This window comes from Nesoenas mayeri (assembly GCF_963082525.1).
Source record: "Nesoenas mayeri genome assembly, chromosome: 3".
In the NCBI taxonomy this organism is placed as follows: domain Eukaryota; kingdom Metazoa; phylum Chordata; class Aves; order Columbiformes; family Columbidae; genus Nesoenas; species Nesoenas mayeri.
The window spans coordinates 48,264,309-48,280,425 of NC_137544.1; the positions used below are offsets into that span (position 1 = coordinate 48,264,309).

General features: G+C 36.5%; 1 protein-coding gene across 1 annotated transcript in view; it reads right to left on the reverse strand.

Moving 5' to 3' along the window:
- Positions 1-1,529, reverse strand: part of WASF1 (WASP family member 1) — a gene marked incomplete at its 3' end in the record, with an annotated part of 69,685 nt that extends 68,156 nt beyond the window's left edge. The window contains exon 1 of the mRNA XM_080342865.1: positions 1,485-1,529. The remainder of the gene's footprint in view (positions 1-1,484) is intronic.
- Positions 1,530-16,117: the final 14,588 nt, after the last annotated feature.

The window sequence follows — 16,117 nt, forward strand, 5'->3', positions numbered from 1 at the left end:
ACCTCCCATTCCAGTGCCCAGCTGTCAAGCTCTGCAGCAGCTGCTGACTTCATGCTTCAAGACCCCAAATCCAGATGCTTGATCAGCCCTCTCAGCACCCTCAGCTGCTTGGGACCACAGAGCACAGGAGAGGCCACCAGACAGTACTGCAGCCAGCGAAAGAGTATTTCCCAAACCCTACCCTTCTGTACTGCATGAGCTTTGGTGGGTTTTCGATAGCTATACGAACCCCTCAGATGATCTCGCATTAGTCACATATGAAAATCCTCTGCTCTGCCTAGTCTGCCCGCAGCAGTTTGGCTCTGTTTGCGTATACCTTAAAGCTTATCTGTATATTAAAGTCTCTCTCTTCTTCTTTTATTTTTTTTATTATTATTTTCTGTGCGTATTTATATATGCATCCTACTGCTGAATCACTCTGGAGGTACTTTTATTAATATTTTAAAGTAGGTTTTATTTTGCACATCCTCAACCCACAAGCATCAATTCATAGCAATTCCTTCCTATGCAAAATATTGGAGACAGAAAAACTTTAAGAACCGAATGTGCTCAAAGCTTTTGTTTGCTTTTACTGTGGTAATTACTAACCTTTGTATCAAACTACACACAGTAAAACTAAATTAAGACCAAATGATTATAATTTCACATATATCTTCCCTTATGCAAAATGTGAAACTGAATCACCTGTATATTCAAAATGGCAAAGACCAGTTAGTGTATTTTCCAAACACTTAACAAGTGAATAAAACTTGTAAATTAAACTGGAATCCAGGAATTTCCCTACACATCCAGACTAGGCATATGTTACATTTTCTCATCTACGTACCTAATTAAAGTGCTCATCTGGTGAGATTTCAATAGGCAGAGTTGTTTTTCTTTTTTACCTCTTTTCTTTCTCCAAACCCCTTTTTTGTTTTAATACTCACTCTTGCTTTTCTCCTAATGCCTTTTCAGGCTTCACGAAAATTATTTTGGCTAATGAGAACACCAGTTAACTGGAAAAAGACATCCCCCTCCCCCAAACTCTGAACTTTGGTGTAACATCAAATAACAAAAAAATGGACAAACTGATCTGAAATCCCTTTACCACAGCAATATTTGATCTGTCTCAGATTTACATAATTTGCTTTGGCTGCTAAGCAACAAATTAAATATGATTTGGTATATTTAAATGCATTATTCCTCCTACTGCTCTGCTGACTGAAAAAAATACAGCTATAATAATGTTCTTGTCACAGAGTAACAGTGCTGAGGAAAGGTCCTGCCTTCAAAAGGTGTACTAATTGTAAGGAAAAGAATATATGTTTGTTTGCCCTGCAGTAAAAATGAGGAAACAGAGAAAACACAATGTCCTAAAATCTGTTTTCTAAGTCACTGTTGTCTGGATTGTCACGATACCTATAGGGATTACAATTTTGTCTAAATTAGCCAGCTCATGCCAAATTCATAGGTAAAACAAACATAAAATGGATTAGTAACTCCACCTGGGGCTCTGTGTTTCAGATCTGCTTGTGTACTGGGAATTCAGCACTCCATTCCAAGACTTTATACACATGGATGTTACATCTCCAGCTGAGAAAAACAACAGAACAAAACCAACCTTCAGTATCAATCAAAAATGCCTCCTGCTCAGAAATTAGAAGCACCGCACTTCGTAATCTGTCGGCTGCAATACACTACAACTGTACCAAAGCACAGAGAGACCTAAAATTGAATGTGGATTTCAAGTAGAAGTGCAGAGAAATCACAACAGGCCTCTGTCTTCCAATCTACATGCACTACAAATTCAGAAAGACAGTTTTTCAGAATGCAAGAGACCACCCATATCTGCAGATCTTCCATTTAAAATACAAAATAAAGCGCTGCCAGAGGTGGAAAATAACCTTTGAGTTTGGAGAAGGAAAGGAATACCCAGCTTGATTTCACATCTTTAAAGCAACTATGTTAGATTTGACTTTAAAGCAAGGAATAGCATTTGGTGTGTGGGCAGGAGGCTTGCATTGCTACTACCAGTGTTTGTCATATCTCTACTGAATGTAAGCACTTTAGGTCTTAATCTTGCAGTCTTAATTGGTAAAACAGTAACAAAACCATCAGAATCACAGGAAAGTTATATTTGTGTACATCTTAGTATCTATTTTCCAGGCAGAAATACTCTGGATTCTTCATCTCAGCTACATTAAATTTTTGTGCACTCACTAATCAAATTATTTTCTATTAACTATTTTATTACAAGATGAACATTAGCCTGTAATAACAACTCTATGAGGAATATTTTCTTTATCCACAGCACTATGACACATGTTTTTAATTTCAACTGCAATATTAAAAAAATAAACCACTAGATTAGGTTGTCAGAAAAACTTTCAAGTTTTTTCTTTTAAAATTTTAATGAACAGATTAACAAAAACTAATTCCTTCACACACAAATATATCAGACCTCATTCTTCCACTTCAAGAAAATCTCCTGTTGAAATTATATCTTCAAAAGAAATACTTAAATATAAAAGTGGTAAGAAAGAGGTTTAGTTTGACCTTATTATTCAGGTACAAGGAATCCCAATAGTAACTGTATTAATCAAAACAAAGTATGTCAATAATTGTATCTGAAATATGCGAGTATACAGCAGGTTTTACTCAGATTCTTACAATGTGACTACCATTATTTTTGAAATACACATCTATTTTTCCTCCTTTGAAAGCTGTTGGTATTTAGATCCCGTAAAAGGAGATATTTGTTAATCTATAAAAAAGATTCAACACACGCAGTATATGGATGGACCATCTACTGAGATGACATCCCTGAAGGCAAACAGACTAATACCATGTTAATTTGTGTAACCACTGCTAGTGCTACTCCTAAGAAATTTCAGGCATGCCACTATACAACTGTTCAGTAGCAATAACTTCTCATCACTACAAGTTTGGAGATTCGGCCTTGTTTTCCAAGATTAATAATCTATAAAAGCCCTTCTTTGGGTGCTGGACATTCAAAATGTTCAGGGCCATTTTTTACTTTGAGTCCTTAACTCCTGAGTCATCTTTAGATTACCACAAATTGTAAGCAGAGCTGTACAGAACATCTAGTTCTGATCCTCTTTTGACACAGGAAAAAAACAAACAAAACAAAACACAAAATTCATGCACCCAAAGTCACTGTATAACAGTAAAAAGAGGGACATGAAGAACCTTGAGGAGTGAATCATCTGAAACCATGAAGTTTACTAAGAAGCACAAGGAGGTAGAGTTGCTCCACACAGGCTGAGAGCTGAGTGGTAGCCCTGTGCAGAAGGACCTGAGGGTTACAATGGACTCTAAGCCGAAGATGAGCCCACACTGCTTTTTCATCATAAATAAGGCAAACAGAACACTGAGCTATATTAGGAAGAAAAATAACAAGACAGAAATGAGAACAGAACAAGAAAAGTTACCACTGCCTTCTAACTCAGCACTACTGGGTTTGGGGTTTCAATTTCCAAGAGACTATTAGGAAGCTGGAGAGAGTTTCCTCGGATATAAGGGGCTGAGAACTCACAGCCTCCAAAAAGACTGGGAAAGCTGGACTATTTCATCCAAAAGACTGAGAAGCAATTTAATAACAGCAAATGACAACTACTGGATGGGAGTTAAAGACAATGCAGTCAAAACGTCTTCTTGGTAGTAGAAGACAGTTAAAAGTCAATGGCCATAAATTGCAACTTGGAAGGTTCAGACTGGAATCCTGGAGAAAATTCCTCGATGAGACGGTGGTGCAGGGCTGGAACAGGTTGTAGATGAGCCTGTGGAAGCTCCATCCCTGCAGGTGTTCAAGACTCATCCAAAGGAACTTGGCCTGGCTCAGTGCTGGCAACAGTTCTGAGCTAAGTCAGGACTAGGTAACGCAAGGTCCCTCGTCAGCATGTCTATGGTTTTATCTTATAAAAAGACTTTAAAACTGCTAAGGGATTAAAAGAATAGGCAGAGGCAGATATAGAAAAATGAACTTTGTTTTCCTAGTGTTATGATAATTATCTACGAATTCTAGTGTTATGATAATTATCTACGAATTCTAGTGTTATGATAATTATCTACGAATTCTAGTGTTATGATAATTATCTACGAATTCTAGTGTTATCTCCCCTTAAAGTAGTTGTATTCAATACAAAATCAAACATGAAAGAAGTTTGGAACTGCCACTAAAATAAAATGCATCCTTTCACCTGAAGCAAATAACATACAAAGAAATGGTCTGAACTAAACCAATCTTGATGCTATATTAAAGGACTATGTGGGGAGAAGACTGTTATGCAAAACAAACTTCTCCACCCTCACATTCCTTTAACTTTTTAATATAAACTATAAGTTTCATTCTTCTAGAAAAACAAACTATTATAGAAGCCTGTTTGACATAGCATCAGATTACTGATACCTAACACATGAAAACTGCTTGATTTTAGAACAATATCTTTCTACTGTCTTACACAACTTACAGCATAAAATCGCATTTCAGTTTAACTGCCACCCTTATTGCCTATTTTATTCTAAACTCCCTCATCCCCTAGTTCATTAATAAGGATTCCCCATCCATATTGTCACACTTAAAATTAAGAAGTTAATTTAAGGGATTCACAGGATAGGGCATCTCCAGCATGGAAAAACATATTTGCCAGAATTATTTTCTTCTGAAAAACAGCCTGAGTTTAAGAAGAATGAGGAATGTTTACTGCTATGATTTTATAAAGAATGTTATAACTGTGCAGAATATTACTGCAATTATTTCTGACAAAAGCCCAACCAATATATAAAATCCAATTCCAAACTTATATAGATGCCTTATTTTCTTACTCTGCTAGTTTAAAACGAAGAATACTGTGATGAAAATGTAAAAGATGACTTGTGTATTAAAAAAGAAACCTCAGGAATTCCCTCCAGCTACCCAACTTCCCCAGACCACTTCGTTTTATAAGGAGCCTGATTCTATTGAAATCAATTGCAAAACCCTGTTGATTTCACAAGGGCAGAAAGAGATTTGAAAAGAATTACTGGAAAAGTTTTGCATAAATCTACAATGACTACTTAGATAATAATTTTGTAACTACTTGTTAAGCAGCACATGCAGAAATCCTGCAGTTTCTTCCACCTTCTACCCCCAGCACACAGATAAAATTGGCCAAAGAAGATCAGAAAATTAATTCAAGTAAAACATAATCCAGCAAACAACCAAAAAGACCTTGGATGAGCACCCAATCCCGCTTACTGTAAGACCATATACCTGCAGGGTGATATGAATGTACGAACCATGAGCAGCGGCTGCCTAACAAAATTGGTACCACAAGAATTTCTTGCCAATCTACATTCTTATGAGCACAGTTCTGAAACTCACTGAGCCTACTTAAAATATCAATATAAAATCCATACTTCTGCTGAGGCCTTGTGCAGACTGTCAGCATATGGCACTGAAGCCTCATACCCACACTTAAATAACTGGCTCCGCAAAATCTTGTGTTGCTATCTCTAAGGAAAAAAAGCATCTGCCAGAAGGTAAGATGAAAATCTAACTGATATTCTATGATAATAAGATGAATGACAATGGCTAACAAGATATTAGTCTGTCTAGATGTTCCTTTGAATAAAACAAAAGAAACTCTACTACACACCTTTCAGACCTGCACAGGGTTTTTAACCTGAAGTCATAGTTTAATCTGGTTTTGTATCACATATCCCTCTTCTTTCCTCATATTTTTGTAAGAATATTTGTAAATTCTGGTGTTTTTCTTTCCTTGAATGAGCCCCTGATTTAGGATGGATATGTACTTTGATCCTCTGCATCATTAGTATTTTTGTTATCTTTCTGTGCTTGCTTTTCTCCCTCCACTTTGTTTTCAGTCACATTTTCCACCAATCATATTTGTATACAGGATTTCACTTCCCAGAAGGTGATTTTCCTTTCCCATACTGCTGTTGTCTATTTCTTCTCAAACATACATATCAGCATGTTAGTTTTCTTCCAAAGCTCGTTCACTTTTTACTTTTTCCTAAATTGTTTAACTACATACCAGATTTATTTTCCTCCCTTGTCCAGTTCTGGATTCAATTCCTCCTCCTAATATCTTCTATCCTTTAATCCGTCTCAATTCTCTCATGAACTTCAACTCTTCCCAATGTATACAATCTATATATAAAGCTCTCTAACTACATTCAATACATCATTGAAGAAAACCTTGAGAATATTGCTAGCAATTTCAAAAGGGTAAGGGCTTTAAATAATTTAAGAGAAAAATGGGAAGTTTTAAAACTGAATTTTCCTAAAGAAGAAAATCACACAGAAGCCTCCAGTGCCCCTCAAACTCAGTAGATAATTGAAAAAGATCTCAAATGATGCTGCTTTTTTTTTTTCTTTTCCTCATTCCATGCTGAAAAGAAGCAAAAATATTCCTGTTTTGCACATATGGGAGACTGACCACAACAGGACTTCCCTCATGTTTTCAAAACTGTTGTCTTCTTGATGTTAAGCAGGACAAATCGGTTAAGTATGACAAATCAGTTAAGTAGGACAGTGGTCATACTTTCCTTCTCACCATTTGTCAGGTTTAGTTCTCCTTCAAGGAGAGTCAGGAATTAAGTAGATAAAACACTGTTTAAAAATAAAACCAAATGTCAAATAAATGGGATTCAAAGCATGACTGACTACTTCGTGTTCTTGTTTCAGACTTTTCGGGTGCAAGGGGTAGGCGGTTGCTCTTGGGTTTTTTAGCTACAAGTTTTCATTTACCTGTTACTTTGTTGTTGTTGTTTCTTCTTTAGTAAACACCCATTTGCTTCCTGAAGACCTATCACAGCAGGTTGGGATAAGAACCCCACATCCCATCCCCACCCACAGTGCACCTATGCTAGAAAGCCAAGTGGCTGTGATAGCATAAGAGGCCCTTCAACCCTATTTTTTCATCTTGTGACAGAACTGCTGTTTCTATGTCTGTAATTTGATAGACGTATGAGAAGTTTAAGAGTGTGATCGTTCACTTTGAAATTTTCTAATAACTGCCAAAAGAGAAAAAAAACACCAACGTTGGCAAGTGAGCAAATATTAAGCTGCATTTCACTGGAAGAATTATGTATTCTTTCTAAAAAGTACAAGTTTATTACAAGACAGACAAGATTTCATTTCAACATGCCAGCTGACATGTAAGGATAGAAGAAACAGAGAGTAAAGAGCTTATTTTGTACACCATCTTAATAGATTTCAATAACATATTTTATTTTGCTGAATCTGGCTTACTCAAAAAAGCTGTACTACTTTGAAAATTGTTTCCTGAGATGCCCACATAAATTATGTGTTATAGTGGTGATTTAGCAACATTCAGAAATAAGACTCTTATTGCAGTCAACAACACTCAAAGTTTCCTTTAATTGGGTGGTAGAATTTTAAGAGCAAATTTCTTTCAGAACAGAACTGCCTCACGTGATCCTGGAACTACTCACTTTTCATGCTAGCAATTTCCTCATCCTCTTTTTTTTACCTGTTAAACCTCATTACAGCTCCAGTTTTGAGACAATAATAGGATGAAACCGAAGAGTTTTCTTCCTCAGTAGCCCTGCTGCCTAGGCTTTGACAAGAGCAGAAAGGCTCTAAAAATTCTGTTTGCTTTCACTATAACAACTACAAAACCCATGAGCTATTACTTACTATTTATAGTTATCACAGTTGTGAATGGTCACACAGAAATCCTTTAGGATTTCACAGACACATCACCTATCACCAAAGATGACCCGTTTATCCAAACTTGTGCATGTTTGATTATTTAAATTAACTGTTACAATAAAAAATCCACTCGGGATTTATAGCTTTATTTTTGTTCTCACTAAATACCGTTATGCCTAGAATTACAATAAAGCACAAGTAAAACTTTTTAATAGCAACTGCAAAGTTTTGTTCGGAAAGTTATTTTCTCAAGCCCTAGGTATACGCAAATACATCGAGTTAGTTAAAAAATTCTCTCCTGAGCAAGCTTTACACAGCATAATGTAAAAACAAACATCTCCCTCCCAAAAAACTCACATGCATGAGGTGTTAATAATTTTTTTTAAAATCATGACATAGGGAGAATTACAATAGTAAATTTTACCTTCTCTTCATATCCCTAGCTCTTTAAATTATACTAGTTATTACAAATAAAGCAAAATGTTTATTGCCTTTACTTTCTAGAATCTGCTGCTAAACCACAATTCCTTTGCTACCCTCCTGATCTCGCTACAAATTTCTAGCTTCCAGTTTAAAATTCAACTGCTATTAAATGCAGTTTTTGCTTAGGTACATAATGATGAACTGATGTTTACAAAAATAAGCACAGTATAACACATCATATTAGCACTCCTACCTTTAAAATATTTGAAAAAGTGATAAGCCTTAAAACTAGAATAAAAATGGAAATAAAATTATGTATTACAATTTATAGCAATTAGAGAAATAAAAAAATCCAACCACACCCTTTCATTTACAGCTCATTATTTAAGCTGTTAAAATGCTTAAGCCCTCTTCCACACACTCACATTAAAATGACTTGCCAACGTAAATATGCATAGCTTGACACCTGCTGTAAGGGTTTGTAATTGTAATACACTTACTTCCCTAGCCTTGTGCAGGATTATTCCACATTAAAACAAGTCCTGCATGTCACCATTCTGGTTTACCACACAGAGAAGACTTACCTCCATCCCAAGAAGAGAACAAAGCATTTTAGTTGCCAGTTCACTTAGCAAAGAACAAAAAGGCAACAACTGTGAACAGTAACATCCTCCACAACCGAGGCTGTTGCCTCTAGCTCAAACTAGATACTACCTCAGGCAAGTAAAATATAGAAGAGAGAAGAGGAGGAGAATGCTGAGATGAGAAAAAAAAAAATCAGAAGATAAATGAAATGTAATGTTCATATGACACACGAAACAGACAAGGGCACTGAAATATAACAGCATCTCCACTAAGAGTTTAAATTATTGTGTGGCTTACATCTTTTATCAAAAAGATCAAAAAGCCGAAATCAACATTTTGTCTATGTCTGCTAAAACATGCTGTCAACTCAGGTCAGTTTTTCTTGTTCATAGGAGAGTTATTTTTAAGGGAATCTAGAATATTTATATTTAGCAGTGAGTTAAACTAGCCTATTCACTTGTACACTACTTCTTAATACTTCTGACAGTAGCTGTTGTCTTTCTTTTATGGCCACCTTCAAAAAAATCCCATTAAGCAAACTACACTCTTGAGATCAGAGAGTAGAGCTTTAGAAGTTGTTCAACAGTTGAGTGAACGCAACTACGATCCCAAGCAGTAATGTGGATTGCGAAGGTCAGCAAGGGCTGAAGTGAAATGTTCACTTCAATTAATTTCTAATACCTGAAGTTCAAGATGTTCTGACAAAGAGTAACTTATGAATTCCACAAAGTATCCATTATGTACGTGTCACAAGAGAACACTGAAGTGACAGAGGGTTCTCCTGCTCTTGAAAAGCAGCTGTCACACAACATCTGCAGAGATCCCTTTCTCTGTGACAGCAGCTGTCAATCTGAGGAGCCTTCAACACTGGCCTGAAGCACACAGACAGGGGTGACCCTTTACAGAACAGGTTCTCCCTAGGGCCACTCTGCGCAGGTATGACAGACCATAGGTGGCAAAGCTCTGAGGTGAGAAGAGAGGCAGCAGCCAGCATCCTCTAAGGGAAACTCCTCACTGCCCTTTAGAAAAGTGACAGTTTTAGGTACCTTCCTTTCTCCACAGAGAGCAGTGAACCTCTTGCCTCTGTGCATTCCCTGTTCTCAGCTGTGTTCTGTGGGCACACACACAGGTGCAACAGGGCAGCGATAGGCAAAACAATCCGGAGTCTCTCAAACTGCAGCAAACTGACTGCTCAGGAGCTTCAAGGAAAAAGGTTTGAAAACTGCTAGTTCACAAAAAGGTTCTGTTCATAATCTTATTAGTTGCCTTACAGCATTGGAGGTTTGCAGCACACCACCAGATGCAGGGAGAAGAGATCAAGGATATCGGGCACTGAAAATGGTGGAACAACACTGACAGGTGTTGATTTTTCTGCTCAAAGTTTCTCTGTTGTCTATAGCAATAGATCACCTTCATAAATTCAGCTCCATTGTTAAAAAAAAAAAAAAAAAAACAACTGATAGCAAATCAGCATTTGTGGAAGAGTCATATTTAGAAGATGGAAAGGAAAGCAGCGTGACTTTAAACTTCACTCCTCCAGGAAAGAACATAACATGATCTTTCTGAGATGAGTTTGGGTAAGGAAGGAAAGTTTGTAATCACACATGAAACATGATTCCAAATTCTAACAAGGTTGGTTGTTTGGTTTGGTTTTTTTTTTTGTTTGTTTTTTTTAAAATCAGTGTTTATTTTCAAGCATGTTTCATTTTGCTAAGGAATGCACTAAGAAAACAGACAATATGACTCCACTTACACAGATATAAGTGTATCACCTTTCATTTAACAGATACATTTTTCAGTACTGCATAGGTAGCTTTATTCTCACTCGCACACACACACAAAACCCCAAACAACTTGCTTTTATTTACATGTTGTCTCAACCAACTTTGCATTATGTATGTTTTAGTCAAATGTGATCATACCATTAAAGCCTAGATCTAATAAAACATTGAGGGTATGACTACCTGTACAGCTGAAGACAGCTATCTGTTAAGGTGTCTGGAAATGAGCCAGCAGCACGGCCTCAGCCCCATCCTATGCCCATAGCAGTACAGACGGCCTTTCACAAAAGAATCTGAATTCAGGCTTCTGGACTACCCACATACAGCATGATGTGGAGAGGGTACAACTCAAAATAAATCTATGGATGACAGTAAAGACAGGTAAATTTTATAATCCACCCCTTTTCTAGATCTCACCTGTCAGATTCGAACCTACAAGCCAGCTTTTTTTATCCACTAAAAATGAACACAGCTGTTTACACTCATTCCTTCACAGAATGAAATAGATGCCCTTATTTTCTCTTATCAAATGTGGCCAGGGTGTCCATCTTTGATATTAGGTCTGTCCCCTACAAAGAAATATCTTCCTTGGTTCTCTGTGAGTTCAAAAGCATCTCTCTTGCTTCCCATGGGGGAGAATAAAAACAAACACAAATTAGAAAGCTCTTCACCTTCTCTTTCCAATTGTTCCACCAACTACAAAACAACTCAAGATTGACAATAGCAGAAAAAGAGCAAGCATTACTGTATGACTCAGCGGTTAGGACACGCAATGCATCCTCCAGAGAGTCTGGCTGTATTTCATTTAATAACTGTCTACAGTTCTCTGTTATTACAACAAAAAATATGTTACCAACTCAGAACACAGGCAACATCCTTAAAAGCGGAATACAGAAGAAATGAATGTTCTCAAACGTCTGACATTGTTATTTTCATTTGTTAGAAAAAGTAGGTAAATACTAAACAGGACAAAACATTGAGGACTGATGATGTGCCTGACAATTTTTAGTCAGAGTCTAAAGCAGCAAGCAGCTGATGCCTTTTTTAAACCCTGAGGTCCACCACCAGAAACATTCAGTTACAGTTCCCTGATTAAAGTCTAGCATTCTACCACCTTCTTCTTGAAAAACAAGATTCACGAAGTTTTCTAACCCAAGGTCTCAGATAATGAATGCACTACATCTCAATTAGCACTAAAACAATGCCAAACCACTTTCTTCTCCTTTTATTTTGCTGCAAATCACACAAAAGAGATGAGAACATACCTAATGTCTCAACCAAGCTGACAGGCATTAATTTCATTCTACAACTTTCTCACAAAACCCAAGCTGCAGCAGATGGACTGAAACACATTGTGTATTAAACAGCATTAAAATGACCATTATTTCCTATTAATACTTAAATTACAGCTATTTAACTGAAAGTGTAAGTTCTGAACTTACTGACTTTTATGTTGGTTTTCATACTCAAAAAGAGAAACTTCCTAACTGTTTACTAACAAGTAAGGTTTCTTCTTAATATTGTTGGCTGTACTAGAGTCAGTACATTAATTTCTCCAATGCTAAACAAACTTAATGAAAATTATTTTCCCATATAACACATACTAGTCACCTGAGATTTTTTGAGTCCTATTGTCTGAATCTTTAGGAAAGCCTGAAAGTGGCATCCCAGGTGAAGCACACTGAAATTATTAAGCAAGGGTCCTGTATCATGATCTAATTCTGATTTCATCAACAAAAGAGAATTTGTCATATAATTGACTGACACATAGAAATTGAAGAAGAAATAACAGTGTATGTAGAGGGGGATTTGTTAAAGCCTGTGCTTCTCTAAGTAGGTTTTAATGTCGGTATTCTTCAAAACACACTTTCGAAATAAGCTTGAAATGCTAAAAATAAATGCAGTCTCAAGAAAAACTGAAACTCAAGACTTGGCCAGAGTATGACTTAGATTTGTACTTTTGACACAGAAAGTCTGGAACACAACTGATTGGTTTATAGAAGAGTTAAGCAATGTAATAAGCTAATAAACAGATCTATTTACTCCTTGTTTATCCGAAGTAATATTAACACTACTTCTGATGATGATCTTTATAATGCACAAACATGTCCACAGAAAATATTAAGTTTGGGCTCACTCTGGCCTTGGACCAGAGTCAAACTGGATGCCCTTCACTCACCTGCCCAACTCATGCACTAGCTAACTATACTTAATAGACAAATTTCTCTCCCCCTAGGGTATCCACTAACTACTGACTATATTTTTTACATCCTAACAGCTGCACAACAGCAAACAGTATTAGCAATACTTTCAGTTTCTGCATATGTAATGATTACAATATATTTCATTTTCAGTAATAAACTTTCACTAACTTTGGATAACAAGTGATTTTGAAGCACTTGATTGTAATTACACCTATATAACAAAACTCTCAGCATTTGTAATAAAATAAATAAGACTACATGTCAGTAATTAGCATAGTTTTACCTAATTAAATCTAGAAATTAAGTTACAATTTTATTGTTTTTAAATAGATCTGCATGTCACTTAAATCTTATATCTAAAACCTGCACAATCATATGCAAAATTGCAAATGCAAAAAATATATGTATTACAGTGACACCATCATGTAGTAGTTATAAATTTTCATAATAGAAAATAACAGCATTCTGAACAACATCATTATTATTATCATTATATTCAAATGTTTCATTGTCTGTTTTCTGCATCCTAAAATGTCTGCACTTTTTCAAGTGCTATAACTCTGTGCACTGAACATGCATTATCTGTCTGTAAGTCTCTAGATATTTCAACATTCCTACAGTCTTACAGAAATAAGGTCCTGACACAATACATGTTTTTCTAAAGTGCATCTTTTGAATTAAAGTACTATTCCCAAGTACAGGTAAATCAGGCTTCTCCAGAATAATTTCAAACAACAATGTCCAAAGGGTTCCTCATGTTCCAACATGAAATCAAAACCATTTATCATTTTGTCTGCAACTCAAGCTTAGAGATAACTGAGTACTCAAGAAATAAGGCTAACAGATGTGTCTTGAGATCTAAACGGACATTAACGTCTCAAAAATTAACATAAAACTGCTAACTTGCAAAAATGCTACATAGGCAAGTTGCAACTCAGAAGAAATATTAAAAGCCTCATGTTACTAGTCAGACATTTGAGGAAGGTGGGAAATCAAGATTAAAAACTCTTAATGTGTGTGCCTGAAAGTGTTGCAACGTGAGCTTATGAATTCCCAAAAAAGGAGGCATAAAACAGGTGAAAGAATCTGTCTTTCAGAGTCTTTCTTGTCCTGCTAGAAGGTTACTATCAAGCAGAGTCCTTAGCTCTCTCTAGCTAGCATGCTTCGGAACAAAAACTGACCAACAGCCAAGCCAGTAAAACAACATCCAACACCTTTTGGGAGCACATCATACAGTTTTTATGGTTTATTTTTCTAGTTGTTCCCACTGAAAAATCATATCCTTATCTCTTTGCTTAATAAAGTTAATCTTTTTTTCTAAAGAGATTCTTTCTCTAATAATACAGAAGGTTTTAAAAGAAAAATTACTAACTATGAGTAAGGAAGCTCATTATAATCAAGGATGGACTAGAACATCTACAATAAGCATATGGTTCTGAAAAACAGAAACATTTGCTTCCTACCACATATAAAGGATTGGATGCTAAACTCAAGGTCAAAGCTCAGAATTGGTAGCCATTCCCTCATATGCAAGCACGATCTAGGGTAAAGTGCTTACATTTTTGAAAATACTCAAGACATATCAGATGACCCATTTAGATTGCTTCTACACACAAATGGCTTCGCTGTTCAATGTATTCCCAGGAACAATGAAAGACAGAATTAAGGGACTATTCTATGCGACAGGGTGAGAGTCTGAAAGTATTCAAAGTAACACAGATTTTCCCTACCAGTAGGTCATTCTACATGAAACCTCTTACCAAGTATTGCTTTAGAGTAACACTAATTGTTAAGTACTATTCACCATGGGAACTCTCCAACATCTAGGCAGAGAGTGCATTCAGTTGCTATCAAAAGTTCAGAGTCAGGATACACATAGTGTACATTCACCAAGATGTCCCATTATTGGACCGCACTGATAACACCACAAGAAGGTCACACCAATTATAGTATGCTATGCCATATTAAACAAATCAGACACTCAAAGGGATGGTCCACAGGTTTCAAGAGAATAATCTTTTGGCCACACTTATCAAACCTTTAATGAATAAGCAGATGGTAAACTTGTGAAGAACACAGAGTTTACTAGAAGAACGCTGTCCCAGGTTCCGTTGGGATAGAGTTAATTTTCACAGGAAGTTGGGAGGGGGCACAGCCAGGACAGCTGACCCAAACCAGCCAAAAAGATACTCCACACCATACGATGTCATGCTCAGTATATAAACTGGGGGAGCTGGCCAGGGAAAGGAATTGCTGCTTGGAAGCAAGCTGGGCATTGTTTTCTGGGTGGTAATTGCACTGTGTACCCCTTGCTTTGTATATTCTTTTATTGTTATTGTTATCTTTTCCCTCTTGCCATTCTGTTAAACTCTTTTTATCCCAACGCACGAGTTTCACCTTTTTTTACTGATTTTCCTCCCCACACCACTGAGCTGGGGGGGCAGGCAGGAGGAGTTAACTAGCAGCCACATGGTACATAATTGCTGTCTGGGGCTAAACCACGACAAAAGCCTATAATTATCTCCAATATTTGATAGATTCTTGAAGGAATAATATATTAAGAACCAATCCCATCTACCTCAATTCCAATAGAGAGTTTGGTATGTAAGGAGTCAAGTAAGGACTGAGGAGCCATAAGAGTTCCTTTTCTCCTTCAAAGTAATATTGCTACTATCAGTGTTCTTCACAAATAGTGCCAATATCTGTGAAGATTTGAGTAATGAAGCCCCACTCTGAACCTTCCCACAGATCAGAAAAATACATAAATCCTTGAATAAAATAACATCTTTATCATCAGAGTAGCCGCAAGTGTGGAATAGAGGTCCAACTCTACTCCAAAAAGAAAAAAATAGTATGAACTGAAATCATTCTTCTTGTTAATAAAACTTCTCTTGTATCATGGAACTTGCTGAAGGTAGATTTGCATGAAAGTCATTCCCATGGGAAATAAAAACTGATAATTCCTTTGTAACTTAAGATTTTGGGGTTTTTTTTAGTAGACCACTCATGCTAGCTAGAGCCATAGAATGTATTCTGTTGTCCTGCCTGGGGATGTAGACAGTCCTGTTTCAGGTAGGCAGCCACATCTGAAGTTTCCAGAGTATAATACTCTTGAATTTTCAAACCTATGGCATAACATCAGTTCATTTTGTGTACAAACGACATGCATAAGTATTCTGCCATAACACGCCATTCTTCAGCTGCAATGTAGATACCTACAACACCGAATACTTGTTATATCATTTTTTATGTGTTTTCCCCAAGAGCAAATTCAGATCAGACTGCAACATCAGAAACTTTCATTACCACCTCTACAGCAGTCTAGGCCACCTATTCTCCTGAATTATTTCTATGATATTTTTTCCTCCTGCTATGAAGATCATATAATCATAGAACATTTGAGGTTTCTGAAAGCAGGATCAACTAGAGCAGGTTGCTCAGAGTAT